Source organism: Macrobrachium nipponense, chromosome 47 (assembly GCF_015104395.2).
Source record: "Macrobrachium nipponense isolate FS-2020 chromosome 47, ASM1510439v2, whole genome shotgun sequence".
Classification (NCBI taxonomy): Eukaryota; Metazoa; Arthropoda; class Malacostraca; order Decapoda; family Palaemonidae; genus Macrobrachium; species Macrobrachium nipponense.
In genome coordinates, this window is record NC_087222.1 from 25,224,445 (window position 1) to 25,249,218 (window position 24,774).

At 44.5% G+C, this 24,774-nt stretch overlaps 1 pseudogene; it reads left to right on the top strand.

Moving 5' to 3' along the window:
* Nucleotides 1–704: 704 nt before the first annotated feature.
* LOC135204593 (alpha-1,2-mannosyltransferase ALG9-like) lies at nt 705–23,185 on the top strand (annotated as a pseudogene).
* The last annotated feature ends 1,589 nt before the right edge of the window (nt 23,186–24,774 follow it).

The following is a 24,774-nucleotide window of genomic DNA, read 5'->3' on the forward strand; positions in this document are numbered from 1 at the left end:
AGGGGGGCCAATTACTCCCGCAAGGAGCTGCAGAAGGAGCTGATTAAGCGCCAGGGGCACAACAGGGATGCGTGAGTTCATTGTACCTCATTATTTCGGGTGTTAATTGGGGGTCATTAACTATTTGACGGGTTTTTTAGGGGGTCGTTTCGAGGTCGACTCACCTAGAGGTCATAGCTAGACGACCCCCTCATTATGCCCCTGGTACGACGCGGTTTGTGTATGGTCTCTGTATTATGCATTGACGGCCTTTATTTTACTTAATATGAACATTTAGACGCTAATTAAACTACTTTCAGGTAATGTCATTATAAATGATAGGCTATGGTTAGGTAGTCTACAGTAACCTAACGTTGGGGCATGTTTTGCCCTCCCAGGCTAGATTTTGGGGTATGTGACCCCCCTTCCCTACGGGTCAAGGCTCTAGAATAACAACAGTCAAAGTTAATTTCAGTCGCGCTGCCTGATTCTCGCCATTTACCTTCTCTCTCTCTCTCTCTCTATCTCTCTCTCCCCGCCCCCTGGCAGGTCAGGGTACGCCGCCCTAAGTCAGGTTAGTTTAGGTCAGGACCTAGCATAATAGAAAAGTTACGTCCGTTTTCACACGAGACCCTGTTCCCGGTCACGACTGGTGGTAATCGTCAGAAGTTGTAATTAAAATTTTCCTTTCAGCCCAACACTGATGTACTAGGGTAAAAAACCAAATGGCCACCTCTACCATAGCAGGACCATCTTCCAGAAAATCAGAAATTGTGGCCTTAATTTGTGACCTGGGAGAAAAAAGTGACTTTGAGAGGAATGCAGAGGTCTCGAGGCGATGCTTCGATGGATGCTGGCTCTCGACGAATATCTGTTCCTGGTTACAGGATAAGTTCAACTACTTTTTTGGGAAGGTGGCGGCGTGCTACGGTAGAGGCCAGTGGTGCCGTCAGTTTGTATTTTACCCTAGTGATTATCAGATGGATTTTCAACATATAAATGTTATTCAGTAAAATTTCTTTTGAAAAATATGAGGTTCATTTAAATATTTGTTTTCATTTCTTACAGAAAATAGAAAATGAATCCTCGATGAAGAGTATCATAGGTGTGGTAGAGCCATGGACTCCGGGAGCATACACCGCTCTCAAGGCCCTTCTTTCGGCTCGTCTATGCGCAGCCATTTGGGCCTTGATAAGTGACTGTGATGAAACATACAATTACTGGGAACCTGTAAGTTATTCATTGGTCATTTACTCTGCTTTTTTTTTCCCATCATGGAATTCAAGTCGTGTGTACTTTGTAATGTCCTCATGTTTCTTGATCTATGTACTTTTGTTTCATCATTCTTCTTCAGCTTCAGTGGAAGTATTCTTGGTCCTGTTTGTGCTCATGTTCTTTTGTCTTGGGTTACATTCTCATTACTGCATCTCCAAATTTAATCCTGTGATGCAGCACTGACGGTACATGTGGTTCTGCTGTAATGTCTATCTTCTTTTTAGCAAATGTAGGTTGGTTAGTAAACACTTAAATATGTCAAGTACAATACAGCATTGCAGTTTTGATAGAGCTTTATTCAAATTTTTCCATTCTGTGACTGAAAATCAGATACTTTTTGTTTTTACTCTTTTTTTTTTTTTTTTTTTTTTTTTTTTACCATTTCAATCAATTAATTTTACATTCTTAATGTGCAGCATTTAACATTATAATTGTAATGAGCTTACCTATGATTCAGATAAAAGGGACTAATATGGGTCATTTTGGGTGGTTCAGAATCACATATTACTGATATTACATAGCTGTTCAGTGGCGAGCCATAGTCATGTACTCCCTGTACTTTAATAGTTATAAAGAATACAGTGAGTCTTCTTAAACAAATGGATGGAACACAGTTCCAAGCAAGGCCAAGCAGATTCATGTTAAGAAGAAAAGTTCGCCCTGTGAAATCATCCTATTTCACTGCATGTCTTTCCAAGATATTGTGCATTGAAAATTGTTCACAGAATAAGCTCCATTTTATTAGTCACAAGATAAACGATGTTTTTACTTTTAGAATATGTTCTTAAGTATGCTGAAATTTGATATGCACTTTATTTATAGTAGGTATGTACTTTTGTTCCGCAGTTTTTATAGGAACTGGAGACACTTTTTGAAAGAATACTATTTAAAGCAAATGAATGAGTCAATTTTTAAAATTTTCTCTGGCATTTGACAATTATAGATGACCACCACTTGTATATTTCACAGACGCACTACCTCTTTGTATGGCAAAAGGATTCCAGACTTGGGAATACTCTCCTGAGTACGCCCTCAGGTCCTACACTTACATACTTCTCCATGCTGTTCAGGCTGGATATACTCCAGTCTGTTACAGTCTAACCGCATGCTGGTCTTCTTCTTCATACGATGCATGCTAGCGTTAGGCTGCTCGGGGTGCGAGCTTTATTTTTACAGGTAATGTTGTACATCATGATTTTTTTTTTCTTCTCTTATTAATATTGCTCGGCTGGTATTAAATACAAAGAATGCTATTAGCAGGTGAAATATGTTCCAGGCTTTTTTTTGCTCACTTCTCAAATCTAGTACTTTCAGAATAGGTGCATTCATATTTCATAACAGCATTCAGGATACATGATACAGTCATTCAAGCCTGAAAGATTTATTTATCCAGGTAGTCTGACAAACACACACATCCATTGTTTCATTACTGAGTCAGAGACTGCATGAAACAGTGAGTTTAATTTTAATGAATACTAGAAAGTTTCTGATTTATAAAGCTGTACCACTAACAACTAACATTATCATAGCATTATATACTTCATAATGAATGCTCTTTATAGAGTGATATATATTTGAATTACTGACATTTAATGGATACCTCTCAGTACAAGCCTTTCGAATTTTGGTTTTAGCAAAATTTTACTAATTTGTGATTTTGATTTTTCATTTGGAAGTGCATGAGTTTACAGCAGTTCTTAAAATATATTTGCAAGTGTTTCTTGTTTATTTTTTTTTTATAAGATTACATGTTCATTATTCAGTAAGGTTTATAGCAACTGTATTTGACTGTCAACAGTTTGTAGGGCTGCAAGGAATTTTTAAAGAAGTTATTATATGAATCGCAAGATATGCTGCATCCACCAATTTATTACAGTTCTATTTACAGTTCTGGATTAGTAAATTTTTCTGTATTCAAGGAAAATTCACCTATTCATGAAATTTTTGAGATATACTCACTTATTACTGTATTTTCATATCCTTTTGGTGACTAAAATATTATCAAAATAAGCAGTTATAAGCGCTGTTAGAGGTGTGTCGAGTATTTGCACATTTTGGCTATTTGCCAGCGGTTATGGTCCCTAATTCCCACAAATGCCGGGGGTCGACTGTACCTGTCTACAGGTGGTTTTAACCTGGCAATGTGTATACTTGTGTCCGAAGTCTACCTTCCTGGATATACCTTTCTTGAGAAATATTGGGACATTATGTCACGCTAAGCATTGTAAACTTTGTTTGATTAAGTTTTTAACTGTGTAAGTACTATAGTTGATCCCTGGTATTAGTGGGGACTGCCTATTTTGTTAGTGCAAAAAAAAACAAATGTTAATATGTAATATGAAAATACAGTAATTAGCGAATATTTCTCAGTGAAAAGTACCGCAAGTAGGCGAATTTTCATGAATTTGAATATCGTTCCATTCACTATAGCATCTTTCGAAAACTATTTATATTGAGAGTGTAAAAATGGTTCTTCAATTTCCAGAGGCATCTGCAAGGAATTTGGAGCAAATGTTGGAAGGCTGACTCTTTGCATACTGGTATTCGCTGCCGGGATGTTTCATAGCGTCTATGCATTCCTTCCCTCTAGCTTTGCCATGTGAGTAAAGTGCTGTCGGGAGATTATTGTGCATGATAATTGTTTTAAAGTGTGTATTTATCACACTTGAAGTCATCTAAACTTATGCTTCTTCTGTATCCAGTTTGGGCAGAACTAGGGTGCTGAGGGGTAAAGATAGCAAAGTATTGTTTAGATGTTTGTAAGACGTCTTCCTTTAAGATTTAGACTCTCCTCTCTCTCTCTCTCTCTCTCTCAGTAGTAGTGTTTCACTTATAAATCAAGTGTTACTCTTGTGTATGTTCTCATGATTAATATGATTAACTTTTCAGGTATATGACCCTGATGTCGATGGGAGCCTGGTACCATCAGGCTACGAGCTTTCCATCTCACGACTGCCATATCCACTTTTCTGGGCTGGCCTTTTGCAGCTGCAATCGGGTAAGTGGTGTGTTTTAGTTTGGTGCGTTATTTAGGAGATTCTTTCGGTTGTTGTCGTGGATATGTTTTACGAGTAATCAATGTTAACTGGTATCTGTTCTTTGGTAACCTGCTAGTGCATTGTATATGGGATCGCATAATTTGAGTAAGAGTTTTGTGTTTGGAGAATATCTTATTGTTAGAATTACAGTGGTCCCCCCGTATTTGCGGGGGAGGGGTGCGTACTATATCCCCCCCCCCCCCCACCCCCCCCCCCCCCGGTGAATAGTTAGAACCGGCGGCGAATGTTTCGAACCCCTATAAAAACGCTAAAATCAGCCTATTTTGTTCGTAAAACTCAAGAAGAACCCACTAAAAATGTTCATACTTGGCTTTTTTAATAGTTTTATCACAAAAAGTGCATTTTATGATGAAATGGATAAAAAAACCTGGAATTTGTGGATATTTCTCATAGAAAATACGAGAATGTGTGAATTTTCTGCGAATAATGCGGGGAACGGGTTCCCGAGAGAAATCCGCGAATGTGTGAGTTCCTCAAATCCAGAGAACGTTTAATACGGGGGTCCACTGTATTGTACAGCCAATCCCATGGTTGTTGGGGGGGGGGTTCGGGGGGGTTTGTCCCCAAGGGGTGCCTGATAAGCGAAAGTCGCCATTAACCAGAAACTTGGCTTTTGTACATGAACTTCCCTGCCAGATATATACTTAGCTATAGTCTCCGACGTTCCGACAGAATTTCAATCTCGCGGCACACGCGACAGGTAGGTCAGGTGGTCTACCTTACCCGCCGCTGGGTGGCGGGCGTATGAACCAATCTATCTCTCCAGCCAGATTTTGTTTTTTTCTGTCGCTGAAGCGATAACAACTGTTGTCGTTTCTTTATCCGATATATTCTTCATTTTGTTCATGAAACTTACCTGACAGATATATATATAGCTGTATTTCTGACGTCCGACAGAATTTCAAAATTCGCGGCACACGTAGTGGGCGGTCAGGTGGTAGTACCCATTCCCGCCGCTGGGCGGCGGATATCAGGAACCATTCCCATTTTCTATTCATAGTTTTTCTGTCGCCGGTGCTGCAAACATCTGTTTACAGTACCTCCGTCTAGGATTTTTTCATATATCTCGCTTAATATTATCTGGATTGACTTTTGGTATCGACTTCTGGATTGTTGGATTGGCACGCGGAATAGTGGATTGGTTTTTTGAGTTTTGGATTGACTTTTCTGGATTCAGTATGTCTGGATCAAGTTCGGGAAGTTTCAGAGTGTGTGAGAGTGAATGTAAGGTGGGAGGCTTCTTAAACCTTCAGTTGATCCTCACACAGTTTGTATGGATTGCAGGGGGCATGTTTTGCGTGGTTGATGATCGGTTGCAATGAATGTAAGGATTTGGATGATGATAAATGGAGGATGTATGAGACCTATCGGCGTAAATTAGAGCGCGATAGAGTCAGGAGGTCTTCTCTAAGGGCAGCTCTACTAAAGGTAGGATAGTAAACATTTCTCCTCCTCTAACACCAGTAGATTTTGCCCAACCTAATCCTGTTTTGTTGCCTTGCGGCCCCAGTGCTGTGTCTGGAGAAGGTAACACCCTTTCTCTGATTCTAGAGTCTATTCGTGGCTCTCGAATCTAAAGTTTTGGCCCTCCTAGAAACCGGCCCAGTGAAAGTTTGTGTCAGTGCCCCTAGTGTTGTGGAGGGGCGTCAGATCGGCCCATAATGCCTCTAGGCCTAGACCTCTATCGGACTCCCAGGACTCAGGGAGTGGGTATGTCGAAAGCCGCAAGAGGGTTACGGGGCTCCCCACCGATCTGGCGTCCCTTCGGCAGGCCCTTGTTGCTAAATCCCAGGCTGCCAAGGAGCGCGCACGAGCGCGTATCCTGAAGATTGCTTTTCGTCCTCCGAAGCGTCCTCGCGCAAGGGGGTGGAGCGCTCGGAGAGACTCGCGTCCGTTGAAAAGGACTTTTCGCTTTGAGGACGCTTCACGTCCTATGTCTCCTCTTTCGTCAGAGGACGCTTATGACGCCTTTTCCTTTCCTCCTCAGAAGAGAGGAAGGCGTTCTCGACCGATGAGGACGTTAGTTTTCCACGCACAGGCGTGTTCACCTGAGAGGCAGATAGCTGTACTGCTAGAAGGAAGGAGGCGTCCCCTCGCCCCTCGCCTTCTCGCAGTCTCAGTCCTGCCCTTCATTTGCTCCTTCGTCACCTACGAAGGATATCCTTGTGTCCCTTCAGGGCCAGATTACGTCGCTGATGGCTCAGAGGACTTGCCCAGCAGCAGTCGAGTCTAGGCGTAGGAAGGACGTTCGGTGCCTGCCCGTCAAGAGGACGAAGCGGACTCATTCTCTCTCTCAGCTCGCTCGTCTCTCTCTCCGCCTCCGGATCGTCACGTTCTCGCTCTCCTAGCAGATCTTTTACTCTCTCAGGAGAGGACGCTCGTCAAGACGCTCGGCGTTCGAAGCAGGACGCTTTGCGCTCTCGGCAAGTAGCGGTTGAGGACGCTCGGCAGGACGCTCGGCGTTCTAGACAGGACGCTTTGAGAGCTCTTCAAGACTCTTTTAAGGACGCTCGGCAGGACGCTCGGCGTTCGAAGCAGGACGCTTCTGGTCTTAGACAGGACGCTTTTGAGGACGCTCCGCAGGACGCTCGCCGTGTGAAGCAGGACGCTTTTCGAGCGAAGCAGGACGCTTTGGAGCCTGCAAAGCAGGACGCCCGCTCCTCTAAGCAGGACGCTTTTGGCGCTGCTCTTCAGGAAGCTCGCTCTTCCTTTCGAAGGGGAGCTTCGGTTAAGTCAGTTCACTTGACTTCTAAGGATGCTTCTCTTTCGGAAGATGTCCGTGCATCTAAAGAGCAACGTACGGCTGCTTCCGTACCTGTAGTGGATACTTCCAACCAACGGAAGTCCTTTATTCAGATTGAGCCTAGGGACGTACTCCCTCTCCTGATAGGTGTTCTCCAGTTCCTCTTGGGAGGAAGGGGAGCATAGTAGTCCAGGGAGTTCCGTAGAGGAAGAACAGCCGGTAGCTTCAGCTGTCTCGGACTACAAGGTTCTTGTTAGGCTGTTACGTTCAGCATTCGGAGACAAGTTCCAGCCTACAGCCCCTAGGTCTCCTCCCTCACAACTTTCGTCGTCTAAGACCGTAAAGACCCCTGAATTCGTTGAAATGAAAACGTCTCTGTCGACCAAGAGGGCGTTTAAGAAACTCCAAGACTTTATGTCCAGAAGGAAGGATCAGGGCAAGACCACTTTCGCCATCCACCCTCTAGACTCGCAGGAAAAGGAGGAGTTTTTGGTATGAGACCAAGGAGGATGTCGGGATAAAGGTCCCTTCGTCCGCGTTGGGTGACTTCTCCAGTTTAGTGGACGCCCAGAGGAGGTCTCTCTTAGCGTCGGCTAAGGTGACCTGGACTCCAGTTGAGACTGACCACCACTTGAAGGGTCTTCTTCGTACCCTTAACGTATTTAATTTCCTAGACTGGTGTCTGGGAGTTTTGGACCGTCAGTCTAGAAGTCCTGATTCTTCTCAGGTCTGGGGGAGCTGTCCAGCGTGTTGTCATGTATGGACAAGGCCGTCAGGGATGGTTCGGAGGAGCTAGTTTCGGAATTTTGGAACTGCTTTCCTAAAGAAAAGAGCATTGCTGTGCAATTTTACGGCTAAGTCGGTATCTCCCGCTCAGAAAGCGGATTTGCTCTTTGCGCCTCTTTTCGGACCATCTCTTCCCCCAGGCTATGGTAAAGGATCTTGCACAGAGTTTGCAAGAGAAGGCGACCCAGGACCTCTTGGTTCAATCTTCAAGACGTCCAGCGGTTCCTTCCACGTCAACTTTCAGCAAACCCCCGAAGAAAGTCAACCCTTTCGCGGGGCACCCCCCTCGAGAGCAGCTCCTCGAGGGAGAGGTTTTCCAAGAGGAAGAGCTTCATTCAAACCGAAAACCAGCAAGTGAAGATCTCGTCCTTCAGACACCAGTCGGGGCCAGACTGGAATTCTTTGCGGAGTCTTGGAAGCAGAGAGGAGCGGACCCTTGGACCCTCAAGATAGTAGAACGGGGGTACAAGATCCCTTTTCTTCATCCTCCTCCTTTGACTTCGACTCCCAGAGACCTCTCTCCATCCTATCAGGGAGAGAAGAAAAGGGTTCTTTTTCGATCTCTTAGACCAGATGGTCGAAAAAGAGCGGTGGAACAAGTCCTGGACCTAGAGTCACCGGGCTTCTACAACAGGATTTTCCTTGTGCCAAAGCAGTCATCAGGTTGGCGCCCGGTCCTGGATGTGAGCAGGCTAAATCTTTTTGTAGAAAAGATAAAGTTCAGAATGGAGACGCCTCAGTCGGTGCTGGGAGCATTGAGACCTGGCGACTGGATGGTGTCTCTAGACCTGCAGGACGCATACTTCCACGTCCCAGTCCACCCTCTGTCAAGGAAGTACCTGAGATTCGTCTTGGACAACAGGGTTTGGCAGTTCAGAGCCCTTTGTTTCGGTCTCAGCACGGCCCCAATGGTTTTCACAATGATTATGAGAATGTAGCGAAGTGGCTCCATTCGTCAGGAATCAGGATATCCCTCTACCTCGACGATTGGCTGATCAGAGCGTCGTCGAGGCAGAAGTGTCTGAAGGACCTTCAGTTTACGCTAGCCCTAGCAAAGTCTCTGGGTCTGTTGGTCAACACCGAAAAGTCGCATCTGACCCCGACACAGTCCATCGTGTATCTGGGGATTCAGATGGATTCAGTGGCTTTTCGGGCGTTTCCATCCCAGGAACGTCAGCGACTGGGGTTAGAGAAAGTCGCAGCATTCCTAGAGAGAGAAGCTTGTTCGGTGAGGGAGATGAGTCTGCTGGGCACCATTTCCTCACTAGAAAAGTTTGTCTCGCTGGGAAGACTGCACCTCAGGCTCTTCAATTCTTCCTTGCGGAAGAATGGAAGTCGAAGGGGACCTGAATGCGATCCTAAGGATCTCCAACGATGTAAGAGTTCATTAAGATGGTGGCTCGACCCTCAGAAGTTACGGGATGGGCCTCTCCTAAATCTTCTGAGCCCCGACCTAGTGTTGTTTTTCAGACGCTTCCACTTCCGGTTGGGAGCAACACTAGGGGGGGAAGAAGTGTCAGGCTCCTGGAGAGGGGAACAGGTAGCCTGCACATCAAACGTAAAGAACTGGCAGCGATATTCCTGTCGCTGCAGTCTTTCGAAGAGAAAACTGTCAAGCAAGGTTGTTCAAGTCAACTCGGACAGTACCACAGCCCTTGCGTATCTAAAGAACCAGGGAGGGACTCGCTCCAGATCCCTTTTTCTCCTGGCGAAGGAAGTTCTACTATGGGCAGACGCAAGGCACATCAAGATCCTGACAAGATTCGTGGCAGGGGTTCAGAATGTCAGGGCGGACCTTCTCAGCCGCCGGAATCAGCTGCTGCCAACAGAATGGGACCTTGCACCCAGGAAGTCTGTCAAAAGTTATGGAAATTGTGGGGACGTCCTCTAGTAGACCTGTTCGCTACATCGAGGACGAAGAGACTTCCATCTGTATTGCTCCCCCCGGTTATGGACCCGGGGGCAATTGCAGTGGACGCGTTGCTCTGGAACTGGACAGACCTGGATCTTTACGCCTTTCCCCCATTCAAGATCATGGGGGACGTAATGAGAAAGTTCGCAGCGTCAGAAGGACAAGTTTGACTCTGATTGCTCCAATGTGGCCAGCAAGAGAGTGGTTCACAGAGGTCATGACGTTCCTTGTGGACTTCCCAAGAACGTTGCCCTGGAGGAGAGATCTACTCAGACAGCCTCACTTCAAAAGGTTTCACCAAAACCTCTCCGCTCTGCGGCCCTGACTGCGTTCAGACTATCGAAAAGCTGGCCAGAGCGAGAGGCTTTTCAAAGGCAGCTGCTGAGAGCAATCGCTAATGCTCGAAGAGCCTCTTCAAGAGCTGTCTACCAGTCTAAGTGGTCTTCCTTCAGGGCATGGTGCAAGAAGGAAGGAATTTCCTCTTCCACGACCTCTGTGAATCAGATAGCAGATTTCTTTCTCCATCTAAGAAATGTGCAAAAATTGGCAGTTCCTACAATCAAGGGTTATAGGAGTATGTTGTCTGCCGTTTTTCGCCACAGAGGAATGGACCTTTCCGACAATAAGGATCTGCACGATCTCTTAAGGTCGTTTGAAACTACCAAAATTCCACGAAGCAAGACCGCCCTCATGGAATTTAGATGTGGTATTGCAACATCTGATGCTGAGTCCCTTTGAGCCTCTCCACGAAGCGTTCTCTAAGGGACTTAACGAGGAAAACGCTTTTCCTAACTTCTCTGGCGACGGCGAAGAGAGTTAGTGAAATCCAAGCGTTCAGTAGCCTAGTGGGTTTCAAGGGAGACAGCGCTGTCTGCTCGTTGAACCCTTCTTTCTTGGCTAAGAACGAGAACCCGTCTAATCCTTGGCCAAAGAGCTTCGATATCAAAGGAATATCGAGTCTCGTGGGTCAAGAAACCAGAGAGAGCCCTGTGCCCTGTCAGGGCTCTCAAGTTTCTATGTGAATAGGGACTAGAGAGATAAGAGGTCCCTCAGGTAATCTTCTGGTGCTCGGTGAAGAGACCGGATTTACCGTTGTCGAAGAATGCTGTTGCTTTCTTCTTGAGGGACGTCATTAAAGAGGCTCATTCATCATCTTGCCAGAAGACTGATATGAGCCTCTTTAAAGTGAAAGCTCACGAGGTCAGAGCCGTAGCTACCTCTCTTGCCTTCCAAGGAACATGTCTACAGAGTATCTTGATAGCACCTTCTGGAGGAGCAATTCCGTATTCGCCTCACATTACCTCCGGGATGTGAGGACGATTTACGAGAACTGTAGTTCTTTGGGACCTTACATTTCGGCAGACACAGTTTTGGGGGCTGAAGGTAGCTTCTCTCCCTATCCCTTAGCTTAGTTAGGTTAGTTTTTTGTGTTTTGTGGTTGATGGTGAGATCTTCTGTGAAAATCTCCCATTCCATAGTGTTAATATCATGGGGTTTTTTGCGTTAGTTGGTCAGGTGGTGGTCGGTTGCTGTGTTACTGCCATATGTTTTGCCTAGATGGTCTTGTCACATCGTGGTCAACGCCCCCGTTGACAGAGCATCCAGAAAGCACCAGCACTACAGGTCAACACCTGGCTGGCAACTCTGATAAAGCATAAGCAGGCTTTTGGTGACAGTAATCATAGTCTACTTTGCTATCAGGTAAGGAACCATAAGATAATCTTTTATTTTATTTTAAATTTCCTAAAAAATCCTAGTCTGTCTCTACCCACCATCCGAAGGTGTGATTCAGCTATATAGATATCTGTCAGGTAAGGTTTCATGAACAAAATGTTGATTGTTATAATACAATTAAGTTTGTTCATACTTACCTGGCAGATATATATTCTTAGAGTGCCCACCCTCTCCCCTCAGGAGACAAGGGCCATGAATAAATATGAATAGAAAATGGGAATGGGTTCCTGATATCCGCCGCCCAGCGGCGGGAATGGGTACTACCACCTGACTCCGCCCCACTACTGTGGCCGCGAATTTTGAAATTCTGTCGGAGGCGTCAGAAATACAGCTATATATATATCTGCAGGTAAGTATGAACAACTTAATTGTATTATAACAATAACATTTCTCGCTTGCCTGGAGATTGATTTGGACATTTTGGTGACGTATTCGCTCTATGTTGGCTTGGCATACGCTGATTGTGGACCGTTATTGACTTTGCGCTGGATTTTCCTGTAGAATGTCTGATTTTGATTCTGTTCCAAAACTCCGGTTTTGTTTAGAGTATGTTTGACCGATGGATGTAAGGTGAGGTTACCGAAAGCTGCGGTTGAACCCACACACTTCTGTGTTAAATGTAGGGGGAATGAATGTTCGTTTAGTAACCCGTGTCAAAGAGTGTGAGGTTTTGAACGAAGATGAATATAAGGCTCTTTCTTCTTATATTAGGAAACTTGAAAGGGATAGGGAACGTAAAGCTTCTCAAGGAGTTCGAGCAGGTCGAGAATGAGTGAGAATGAAAACTAACAAAATATTAATGTAGTTTTAGAACCTTCCTCCCAGGTCTCAGCTCCTGCTCCCCGCACCGAAGCCGTAGATTCGTCTTCGGAGGCGGCGGCTCCAAAAGCTTCCTTGTGTTCTAAGGAAGACAAGAATCTTTGTACTGATCAAGGTAAGAGTGTCAGTGATGATAAGTGCAGTGTACCCAGTGATGTGGAGGGTGCGTCTGACCGGCTCCTTAGTGCCTCCAGGCCTAGACCTCTTCCAGACTCCCAGTTCCAGTGGAGGAGGAAAGTCGAAAGCCGCAGGAGGGCTAGGGAGAGCCCCCACCGGTCAGGCGTCCCCTCGGCAGATCCTGAGTTCGCTCCCAGGCCCAGGCTGCCTTGGATCGTAAGAAGAAGAATATTCTTCGTCAGTGTTTTTCATCATCCTCTTCTCCTTCGCCGAAGCATGGTTGGAGCTCTAAGGAGGCGTCACGCCCGTTGAAGAGGGCTGCGGAGGCTCCCTTCAGTACGTTAGCGTCCAGCCCAGAAGACTTTCTGATGTACGCTTCCTTGCAAGCAAAGAAGCCTAGGAGATCCAGTGATCGCCCTCCTTCTCCCCCGATCCTCGCGCTGAGCTTGCTTCGGAAGAAGATCCTGGGGACTCTCCTTCTCGAGTGCTAGCGGGCCTACAAGCTCAGATCACAGCCTTGGCGACCTCCTTGCCTTTGGCATCGAGATCGCGTAGAAGGAAGGATTTGTCTCTCCCTATCAAGAGATCGAGGCGCGTTTCGTCGGAAGAGCGCTCTCCTTGTAATCGGCGATCTCCTTCTTTTGAGGATACTTCTACACATCGTAACATTTCACGAGAGGAACACCACACCGCTCGGAGGTGTCGAGACCGCCATTCGACGGATAGGCGCTCCTTGGACTATGAAGATATTTCCCCAGATCGGATTCCTGCCTCGGGTAGACGCTCGGCTCCTTCTTCTAGAGTTCGTTGCAAGAAGAGAGAGTCGCTCAGGTCATAGAAGACTTATTTCGTCGTCTCCGTCTCATCTTTCTTCTCCTCGCCTTCTCAGAGAACCTAGGGAATGCCCTTCTGAAAGTAGGCGCACTTCTCCTTCCGACTACTGTCGTCGGGCGTCGGATAACGTGACTGGTAGGCGCTCATCGCATGGAGTTCGCTCCTCCCCTGTAAGACATCAAGAGTCTAGTAGGAGCCCTGCCTCCCTGTAAGCGTCCTTCTTTTAGTAGCTGTTCTCCTGGAGAAAGACGCCTTGATCCTCGTTTGCTTTCGTTCTCCTAGTAGGCGCTCCTTCGTTCTCGAGACTCCCTACTCCTGATCGGTCTCCTCTTGCTAGAAGTCAATGAAACGCCTCAAGCGCCCTGCTTCTGTTATTGCGCTCGGAGCCTTACAGACGTTCTCCCCTTGGTAAGGACCAAGATCTCGCCGAACGCCCTGTTCCGTTTAAGCGCTCGGAGCATAGCAGCCGCTCTCCGCTTCGTAGGCATCAAGAGCCTCTCAAGCGCCCTGCTCCTGAAAGGCGCCCTATTTTTAGCAACGTTTCGCCGCTTGGTAGGCGCCAGGATTTTCCCTAAGCGCCCTGTGACAGATAGGCGCTGGTCGCCTAGTAGCCGCTCCTCCTCACGATCGGCGCCAGGATTTTAGTAGGCGCTCTCCCTCTCGTAGTTTCCTACGGGATAGACGTGGTCTTTCTAGGGAAAGGAGTCCTTCCTCTTTTGCTGTTAAGAGTTTGTCTGCATTTAGGAAGGAATGCGAGTTTAGACAAGAATTTTCGGATAAGCGTCCTTCTTTTACGACTCGTCGTTCTCCTGTACGCCTCTCTACTTTGGAATCTTCTCCTCATTCAAGACGTTTGTCTCCTTCATCGCACTGTACCCCAGCTAGGAAATCATCTAAGGATTCTCATAAGGATCCGCATCCCCGTTCTTCCTCTTCAAGAAGACCAGGAAGCCTCTGAGGAAGAAACTAATACATCGGCAACAGTTTCTTCGTACAAGAAGCTCACAGAGCTTCTCCTTCAGGAGTTCGGAGAGTCTTTGAGCCCTACTGCTCCTCCTTCTCCACACTCGTTGTTCTCCACAGAGCGCGAAAGCAACGAAAGGATCTTCGTGTGTGAGAAATGAAAACCGACCTCTTTCTATGAAGAAAGCGCTCAAGAGTTTCGGTTCATGGATGCGTACTAAAGAAGAAGCAGGGAAAACTATGTTGCCTTCCCTCCGTCGAAGCTTTCTGGACGGACAGGATTTTGGTATGAGACAGGAGAACCCCTTGGGACTGGGCCTTCCGTCTTCAGCTGACGCAGATTTTTCGGCACTAGTAGACGCCACTAGAAGATCAGCTTTGAATTCGGCCAAAACTACTGTGGGCAATGAATGAAATAGATCACATTCTAAAAGGCATTTTAGAGTCTTGGAAGTTTTTCAACTTTCTCGATTGGTCCCTCTCGGAGTCCTAGCCAAGAAAACTCAAGGACCGGACACGTTTTCTCCGGAGGATTTGAATTGTGTCTTATCCTGTATGGATAAATCGGTGAGGGATGGGCCAGCGAAATAGCTTCACTGTTTGGAGCAGGGGTCTTGAAGAAAAGATCAGTAATTTTTGCTCATTTTTAACAAAGTCTGTCTCACATGCTCAGAGATCGTCTTTGCTTTTTGCCCCTCTCTCTACGCAGCTGTTTCCTAAACACCTGGTTCAAGGACATTTCGAAGGCTCTCCTCTGCCAAAGCTACGCAGGACCTTCTAGCGCAGTCTGCAAGGAAGCCGCGCCCATACCTTCCAGACTAAGACGAAGAAAGTCAAGCCGACCTCTCAGGAACCCTTTCGAGGGGCTTCTACCCTCTAGATCCTCTTCGTTCAGAGGTCGGAAACCAAATAGAAAGAGGGAGGACTTTTACAAAGTCAATCAAAACCTCCCAAGTAAGACTCAAGTCCTTCAGACAACTGTAAGGCGCCAGGCTTTTACAGTTTGCAGAAGTCTGGGCCCAAAGAAAGACGCAGATGCCTGGACCCTGTCAATTTTGAGGAAGGGCTATCTCATCCCGTTCTCTTCGAGGCCTCCCTTGACGAATACCCCGAGGGAGTTGACGGCCAGATACAGGACCCCATCATGAATCAAGCCTCCGACTAGCGGTAGATCAGATGCTGGAAAAGGAGGCGATCGAACAACTAGTGGTAGGATCATCTTTTCGGCAGGCTTTTTACAACCGCCTGTTCCTAGTTCCGAAATCCTCAGGGAGGGGGATGGAGACCGGTGTTGGATGTAAGCGCCCTGAACTTCTTCGTCGAAAAGAAGAAGTTCACGATGGAGACCACTGCCTCGGTGTTAGCAGCACTCCGTCCAGGGGACTGGATGGTGTCCTTGGACTTACAGGACGCTTACTTCCACGTACCAACCATCCTTCCTCGAGGAAGTTTATAAGATTCATGATGGGGGGAAGAATCTTCCAATTCAGGGCCCTGTGTTTTGGCCTCTCCACGGCCCCCCCCCAAGTCTTTACGGCCATCATGAGGAATGTGCACAATGGCTTCACCTAGAAGGGGTGAGGATTTCGCTCTATCTCGACGATTGGCTTATAAGGGCCAATTCCAGAGATCGTTGTCTGAAGGACTTGAAGAAAACCCTGGATTTGACTTATTCCTTAGGACTTCTGGTCAATCTGCAGAAGTCAAGTCTGATTCCCGCTCAAGAGTGGCGTTTATCTGGGGATCCAGATGAACTCTCTGAGTTTTCGGGCTTTTCCGTCACAGAAGAGGATAGCCCGGGGACTCGAAAAAAGTAACAACCTTCTTAGGAAAGAAGTATGCACAGTGAGGGAGTGGATGAGTCTGCTGGGGACGCTCCCTCACTGGAGCAATTTGTTTCCCTAGGAAGGTTGCACCTGAGACCGCTCCAATTCTTTCTTCATCGGAATTGGAGTCGTCCTTCTCAGGATTTGAAGTTCTCCCTGTCAATTTCTCTTCAAATCAAGAAGGAGTTAGCATGGTGGGCGGATACCCAACAAGTTCTCGCAGGGATGCCTCTTCAATCCCAGAACCCCAGCCTGGTGTTGTTCTCCGATGCGTCGGAAACGGAGGTTGGGGGCGACTCTGGGAAACCAAGGAGGTGTCAGGAACCTGGGTGGGGGACCAGTCTTCCTGGCACATCAACAGGAAAGAACTAATAGCCGTGTGGCTTGCTCTGAAGGAGTTCGAGTCAGATGTGACAGGAGCAGTTGTGCAAATAAACTCGGACAACACCACGGCTCTGGCATACATCAGGAAACAGGGGGGGACGCATTCCTTCTCTCTGTACGAAACAGCAAGAGATCTTCTTCTGTGGACAGAAGAAAGGGGGGTAAAACTTCTCACCAGATTCGTACAGGGAGAAAGGAATGTAAGGGCAGATCTCCTCAGCAGGAAAGATCAGGTCCTTCCCACAGAGTGGACTCTGCACCAAGATGTTTGCCAGAGCCTTTGGAAGTTGTGGGGCAGGCCTCTCTTAGACCTGTTTGCAACTTCAAAGAACAAAAGACTGGATCTGTATTGCTCGCCCATTCTCGGATCCAGAGCAATAGGGATAGACGCTCTCCTACTCGATTGGAAAGGACTCGATGTATACGCGTTTTCCCCCCTTCAAGATTCTGGGGTTGACTTTAAAAAAGTTCGCAGAGTCAGATTCCGCGAGGATGACTTTGATAGCTCCCTTTTGGCCAGCACAAGATTGGTTCACAGAGGTGCTGGAATGGCTAGTGGATTTTCCAAGATCGCTTCCTCTAAGGAGCGATCTACTCAGACAGCCCCACTTCGACAGGTACCACAAAAACCTCCCTGCTCTCAGTCTGACTGGCTTCAGACTGTCCAGAAACTGGTCAGAGCGAAAGGCTTTTCGTCAGCAACTGCTAAGGCAATCGCTAGAGCGAGGAGGTCTTCCACCTTACGAGTGTACCAGTCGAAGTGGGGATGTCTTCAGAAGATGGTGCAAGAGGAATAACGTTTTCCTCTTCCAGTACCTCTTGTGGAATCAAATTGCAGACTTCTTTTTATTCTTAAGACAAGAATGTGCTAGTCGTTTCGACGAATAAAGGCTATCGTAGTATGTTGGCGAATGTATTCAGGCCACATAGGGGCCTCAACTTATCGGAAGATAAGGCCTACAGGACCTTATTAGGTCTTTTGATACAACACAAAATGCAGTCTCCTAAGACAACTAGCTGGAATTTGGATGTAGTTCCTTCAATTCCTTGGGTCCTCTAGGTTGAACCCCCTAATTCAGCCTCATTCAGAGACCTTACCAGGAAGACTGTTTTTGATGGCTCTAGCTTCCGCCAGAAGAGTGAGTGAGCTTCAGGCGATTGATGGTAATGTGGGTTTTAAGGAGGACTCTCTCATTTGCTCTTTCCTTCCTGGTTTTCTTGCAAAGATGAGAACCCATCAAGTCCATGGCCCAAGAACTTCGAGATTCGTGGTTATCTTCTTTGGTAGGAGAAGAACCCGAGAGAACTCTTTGCCCAGTGAGAATGGTGAAATACTATCTTAGAAGAAAAGAGCAACTGAAAGCCAACCGAGAGGTTCTGTGGTGTTCAGTAAAAGAGCTACTCGTCCATTGTCGAAGAACGCATTGTCCTTCTTCTTGAGAAGCCTCATCAAAGAAGCACACACGATCCTGCAGAGAACATCTTAGGCTTCTTAAAGTGAAAGCCACACGAAGTAAGAGCCATAGCAACTTCTCTTGCTTTCAACAAGAATATGTCGGTGCAAAATCTGATGGAGACAACATTCTGGAGATGTCAGTCAGTGTTCGCGAACCACTACTTACGTGATGTGAGAATCACTTACGAAAAATGCTTCGCCTTGGGCCCGTACGTATCTGCGGATTCAGTGCTGGGGCAGGGAGCTGGAACTCATCCTGTTTAGTAGTATAAATTTTTCCCCCTTGTATTTGTTGTTGTTGGTTGCCTTAAAGAGGATGCATGAAGGCATCTCTTTAGGTCGTAATACTAATCTTTAGTATTTTGTTTGGTTAGGTGGTCTGATGAGTGTGGCTCCTTGCAGTAGTAGTGGTTAGGACTGTTAAGATAGGGACGAACTCCCTTTAACAGATCCGACTTGGATTCTACCACACAAAGGGATCATATATCCCAGTGGTAGATCCAGAGTCTTTCAGCATCAGGTCACGTCCTAGCTGTAGCTCTCCAGGCAACGCAGACTCAGAGACAGTATCAATGAAGTCTTCTGCCTGAACAGGTAAGAACCAAGGTTATTTATATCCTACAACATCAGTTTGTTTCTTATCTCTCCTTATTACTTTAGCTGTCTCTTACCCTCCACCAAGGGTGCCAATAAGCTAAGCTATATATTATGGCAGGGAAGTTCATGTACAAAAATTGATAATTGTTAAACTACAATAAAGTTTTGTACATACTTACCTGGCAGATATACGTCTAATGGCCCACCCAGCCTCCCCTCAGGAGACAGGTGAAAGAAAAAAATCTGGCTGGAGAGATAGATTGGTTCATACGCCCGCCACCCAGCGGCGGGTAAGGTAGTACCACCTGACCTACCTGTCGCGTGTGCCGCGAGATTTGAAATTCTGTCGGAACGTCGGAGACTATAGCTAAGTTATATATCTGCCAGGTAAGTATGTACAAAACTTTATTGTAGTTTAACAATATCATGTTTATGCGCTTAAAGTGCCGATAACTGGTACTGGCGCCATAAGCACCATTATGGCACCCCTGTTAGGTGTGTTATGGGGCCGATAACCGGAAACTCGACCCGTTATGGGCACCATAAATCGCCGGTTTTATGGCGCAAGACCAGCGCCATGAAACTGGATCGCCGATAACCTAGGACTGCTCGTACTTTTTGTTATACTCTTGAGCATCCAGTATGACCCTGTAAATTACTTGACAGTATTAGTAACATCTATCGCTATTGTCAGGGAAAACAGTGTGATATATAGCCAGCTATAAAGCTGTCAAGGTGTTGAAGAGCAGTTTTAAATTACAGGACAGAGGTACTCCCCCTAGTAACCGATTAGTACCCATCTCGCATAGTTTGTGCTTCAAGGAGGCATAAGTTAGATTCAGTCACTTTTGAATATTATGGCATAAATGAAACACTTTGTTAATGTTTGCCAAATGTCCTTTTCTCTATTTAGTACGTGTCTCTTTTTACCAGAATTCCTATTGCCTACGACATAGTTTATACGAAGACAACAGTTCGTGATGTTCGGTAAATGGTGCCTGATATCTGCTGTCACAATACTGGTATGTAATGTTTGCACATTGTTTTTATTTAGATGAAATTTCATGCATGTCTTGTGAAAAGAGCTGCAATTTTACTATTGGAGGTTGTTATCTACTTTTCTAACACACTTCCCATATAACTTCATTATCATTGAGAGTTAAGTTTACACATATTTATGAAAGAATGGCATACATAGATTAAATGATAGTAAAGAATTTTGTATTATGTTTTTTGAGTACCTTTACTTTTATTCTCTACCCATTTGTGTTCATTTCAGATCCCTATGGTACAGATTGACCTCCCACTACTTTGGTCGGTTTGTTGTTGCTCCGCTGAATATTGTCATGTACAACGTCTTCACCTCCCATGGACTGATTTGTATGGAACCGAGCCATGGACATTTTATATATTGAATGGATTCTTGAATTTCAACATTGTATTCATCGCTGCTTTTGGTGTCCTTGCCATCTTTATGTAAGTAGTTCTTCCAGAGTGTTTTAGCAATGTGCGCAGCTGATACTGTACTTGTATGCACAACTTAGGGTCTTTTATTTCATTGCATCCTCATTGATCACGTACTTTTTATGATTTGTTCATGTTTTGCAATGTTATCAGGTTCACCGCCCCTTTGTCTATCAGACAAAAGAAGATTACTTGGTATGCATGCTCCCTGTGGATCTTCAAGTAATATATCAGCATATCACCTCAGTTTTCGTGCACCCATACTGCTGTAAACAGTCTATTCATTCCTCAGGCATTTCTGTAAACTCATTATAATATCCTCTCAAACCAGCCTTATTTGTTGTTATAATTTAATGTTACATCTGTCCCTTTTCTCATATCTTCTTGTATCCAGGGGAATGCATTCTTGTTTCAGTAATATTGCAGGTGTTCTGTTCTTCCAATAGCATCTTGATAAATGCTAATTCTTCCCTCACACAGTTCCAGGGGTACTGAGTTGGTGATCAGTCTCTCATTTCATTCGCTTCCAAATGTGGAATTCGCTGTAGTATTTCCTGGAACTTATAATATCCTTCTTCTTGATAACGGCGAATGATGTCTCTTTGAAAAGGATATTTTTGTTTCGGTTGTCGTATTAGTCTATGGCATTGCTAGGAAAGATGCCTTACGGATATTCGGTGAAGTTGAGCATAATTTGCATATGTAAGTGCTGCCTATTCCTTTGCAGGTTTTGGTTTCTTACTCGGTGCCCTATCCAAAAAAGGCAGCATCCACATCCCTATTTTGGCTGAGCCTCTCGCCCTTTTTTTACATATGGATGGCCGTCTTCATCTTGCAGCCACATAAAGAAGAACGATTTCTCTTCCCCGTCTACCCTCTCGTTGGATTGGCTGGGGCCATCACTATAGGTAAGATTGCCTCGTTATTCGTGTGAATACAGATTCAGGTCGTGTCGTAACTTTTTATAACCAAAGACTGCCCTGTTATTCAGTAGAGGCTGTTGAAAAATGTGTTTGGCCTAGATATATTTCCTCATTATATCACTGAAAGCACAAAGCACATCATATTTCAGATTGTTGTCAGAAGCTCGGATCGTCATTGCTAACAACAAAACGGCAACATTATCTAATCAATTCACAAGCTGGTTTGCACTTGGCGTAGTTATTTTCACGTCAGTCCTCAGCGTGTCCCCCGTATTGTTCGGTCAGTATAAAGGTAAGTTGGGTAGCGATTAACCATGCTCTGAGTTTTTAATGTGGAACGTGAACAGTTTCAATATGCAGCAAACGAACGAGAGTTGGAAGCCCTTTTTGTTAGTGAATGTTATTCCTACTGGACAGTAGTCCATAACATCTTGGCTTTGAAATAGTTTTCAATAGTTTTCATGTTTCGGTTGTGATCAATATTAATTTTAATGGAGCCAATATTATTAGTATTATGTGAAGGATTAGTTTATCCAGACCTGTAAGCCCAATAAAGGCTCTTTTCGGGCTGGCCCTGTAGGTTTATGACGTTGATTTATTCCCTTTTCCAGCGTACCATGCCCCTTTTGAAATCTTCATGGAGCTGACAGACTCTCGGCAGAACAGAACTTCCCACCTACCGTCCGATCAATCTCTGTGTGGGAAAAGAGTGGTACAGATACCCTTCATCTTTCTTTCTTCCAGGCTGAAGTAAGTAGGACCAGTTTTTGACCAGTTTTTTTCCTTGTCATTCCTTAATGGACCTGATTATTGACACTTATTTCAAAGGTTAGTTCATTTCTAAGCAACACTTCTAAATAACATGTTGATTAAAAAAACTGCTCCTTGATTTTGCAGTGCACTTTTGCATCAGATAAGCTCATGATAGCATCTTCTTGTAATGTGATGCAAAATTTTAAGCCTAGTTATTCCGGGCACTACTGGTATAGATGCCAATAGTCCATGGATCTCACAAGTTTAATTTTATTCTACCGGTTTCCAGCTTGGTAGTAGTATTATCCTAATCTTAAGACTGAAGGTTTGTTAGTTATGAAAAATACAAATTGGTTAAAAATGTGTCATATTTCCTTTGTTTATTCCAGCTGGAACCTTCAGTTCATCGCGAGTGAGTTTCGAGGGCAGCTCCCAAAGCCTTATTCTCAGGACATAAACGGGACCATTTCAATTCCCCAGGATATGAATGACTTGAACCGGGAGGAAGTTTCCAGATATGTAAGTATTTGGGCTTGTAACATTTTTCCTGCAGTTTTCAGTGCTATAATATTTATATTGTTGTCCCTAAAATACGCAAGCTTCATATTTTAATTACTCTTGAATGCCCAGAAAAAAAAGTGCATTTAAAAGTGAAATAAGGCTGTATTTATGCTTATAAAATACAAACCTGTTACTTTTAAAGGCATTACAGATAGCAATCTCCACTCATGACTAGTTTATGTCTGCAACAACCATTCATGAGTCTTACCTGAGAAGCAGTTGATGAGTTTGTATGAAGAAATTGTGTTGTTGCAAAAAACAAAAATCCATTTCTAATCCTTGAATTATTTATTCGTATTTCTGTAATCAGGTTTTTGAGAGTGTTGCATTGGAGTATGACTTCCGTTTTGTATAATTTCAGGTAAATATTTCGTCGTGTCAGTTTTTGATAGACTTGGACAAGGAGGAGGAGACGGATCGTGAGCCCCGATATTCGAAGCAGTCCTCAGGACTGGACTGTCGTACACACTGTTCCTTTCATGGATGCTGTGAGGTGTGGAATATTCACTATTTAATATAGGGTATATAAATAGTGGGGAAATGATAAACTTTGACAGTCAGAGTACCATCAAAATCGATAGCCACTGTTCATTTAATTTGTAAACTTTTAAGACTTTAAACTTCTTTGTAGAGTTTGAGAAGGACTCAAGAAAAGGTTGATACACCAACCGAGCAATTCCAATTACGATGTCAACACCATCTTCCTTTGCTTCATCATGTGACAATCATATTTCACAGGATACAGATGTCCAGTTCTATGAAGCTTTAATTGAATTTTGGCGATTATTTTACTTACGCCAATTCACGTGCAAATTGACGCTGCTAAGTATTTCATTGCCTTGCAGGTCCCACAAACTATTCCGAGCCTTACTACGTCCCCTTCCTGACGGAACAGCACTGCCACTACGTGAACTACACCCTGATGCAATCGACGAAGTGGAAACAAGAAGTCGGTACCCCGGACGCTATAGTATTTGTTGATTATCATAGTTTGTTGTGAGATGAAATACTAATTTATTTGCAGTATTATTAGTGAGGTTATTAAAATTTTATTTTCTCGAAGCATTCCATTGTTATGCTAACTTCCTGTAGCAGTCATTTCTAATGTCGGTCAATGTAGTCTTTTTATTGTGCAATAGTGGGAGGTATTGACGCTGTTACTCCTGTTTTCAATCATTTTTGTTCTGGTTGAACCTCTGTGGCTTGGGAAATAGGAAATTGGATGTCTATGCAATTCGTCAGAAGTACAAGTGGGGCTCCCGTATTCACGTTCTACCGGATTCGCAGATTTATCTCTGGACCATATCTACCCTATGATTCGCGGAAATTCACCTGTTCGCTGTATTTTTCTGTGAGAAATATCCAGGAATTTCTGGATTTTTTTTATCAATTTCATCATAAAATGTACTTTTTGTGATAAAACTATTAAAAAAAAAGCAGATATGAATATTTTTAGTGAGTTTTTCTTGAGTTTTAACTAACAAAGTAGGCCGCTTTCAGCATTTTTATAGGGGTTCCAGCTATTTGCGGATTTTGACTATTTTAGGGGGATGGTCTAGTACGCATTCCCCGTGAATGCGGGGGGAACCACTGTATTGTATGAAACAACCATTAAACGTTTTCTTCTCTCGGCATTAAAAGTTATAAAAGTCAGGTGTCAGATAAACAATATTAAGATTAGAAATTTTGTCATAAAGTGCTGTTTCAATGTATTGCTTCATGTTATACCGTCGGTTTCTGTACCAGATTTTTCCATCACCTGCCCTGTTCAATATAATGCCTATTTCTTTAGTGAACATATCAGCTCTTCCTCTGTTCTTAAGCTTCCCAGATCCTGAGGGACTAAAGGTGACTTCCATTTCTTTTCCCAAGCTTAGAGGTTGAAATAGTGTATTGTTGTGGATAGAAATTTCTTTCGACAACATTCCAGCAAGGTTATAAATAGACGGTACTGTTGTTAATATTTTTTTTTAAACAAATGAATGTTTTTACCTTTTGAAAATAAGTTTTTATGTTCTAATTTCAGTGCCAAAATCTAATGGCTTTCTTAAAGTGTATTGTAGCTCTGTGTGTGATCTGAGGAAATGTTAATGCTGACATCTCGAGGAAGAATTTTTCATCCAGTTCAGATCAAGCGCTTGAAAGATTCTAGCTTAAATATAAACCATTTGATTCAATTGTTTTCCCATTGATTACTCTGCTTTGAAGTTGCTGTTGAAGAAGTAAGTTGTCTGCAATCCACTTTTAGTCGAAGGAAATATTATGGTAAATGGAACCTGCTCATTTAGGTATCAGTATAGACCGCCCTCTTCCTCAGCCTCATCGCAAAAAACACCATCTTTGGGATCCTTTTCCATTTTTACCAGCCCTATCTTCGGACTGTATATTTTTGGCACCTTATGGCACTGATAACAGAAACTTGGCCTGTTATAGGCATAAATTGCCGATTTTATAGCGCCAGACTGGTGGTTATGTTTAGCGCTGGAATTTTTGTTTCATGATAGATCAAAGCCAAAAAGATATATAACGTATAAAATTTTGGCACTCTAAAGGAGTACTATCACGGCCTCTTGTAAACGTAGGACCATC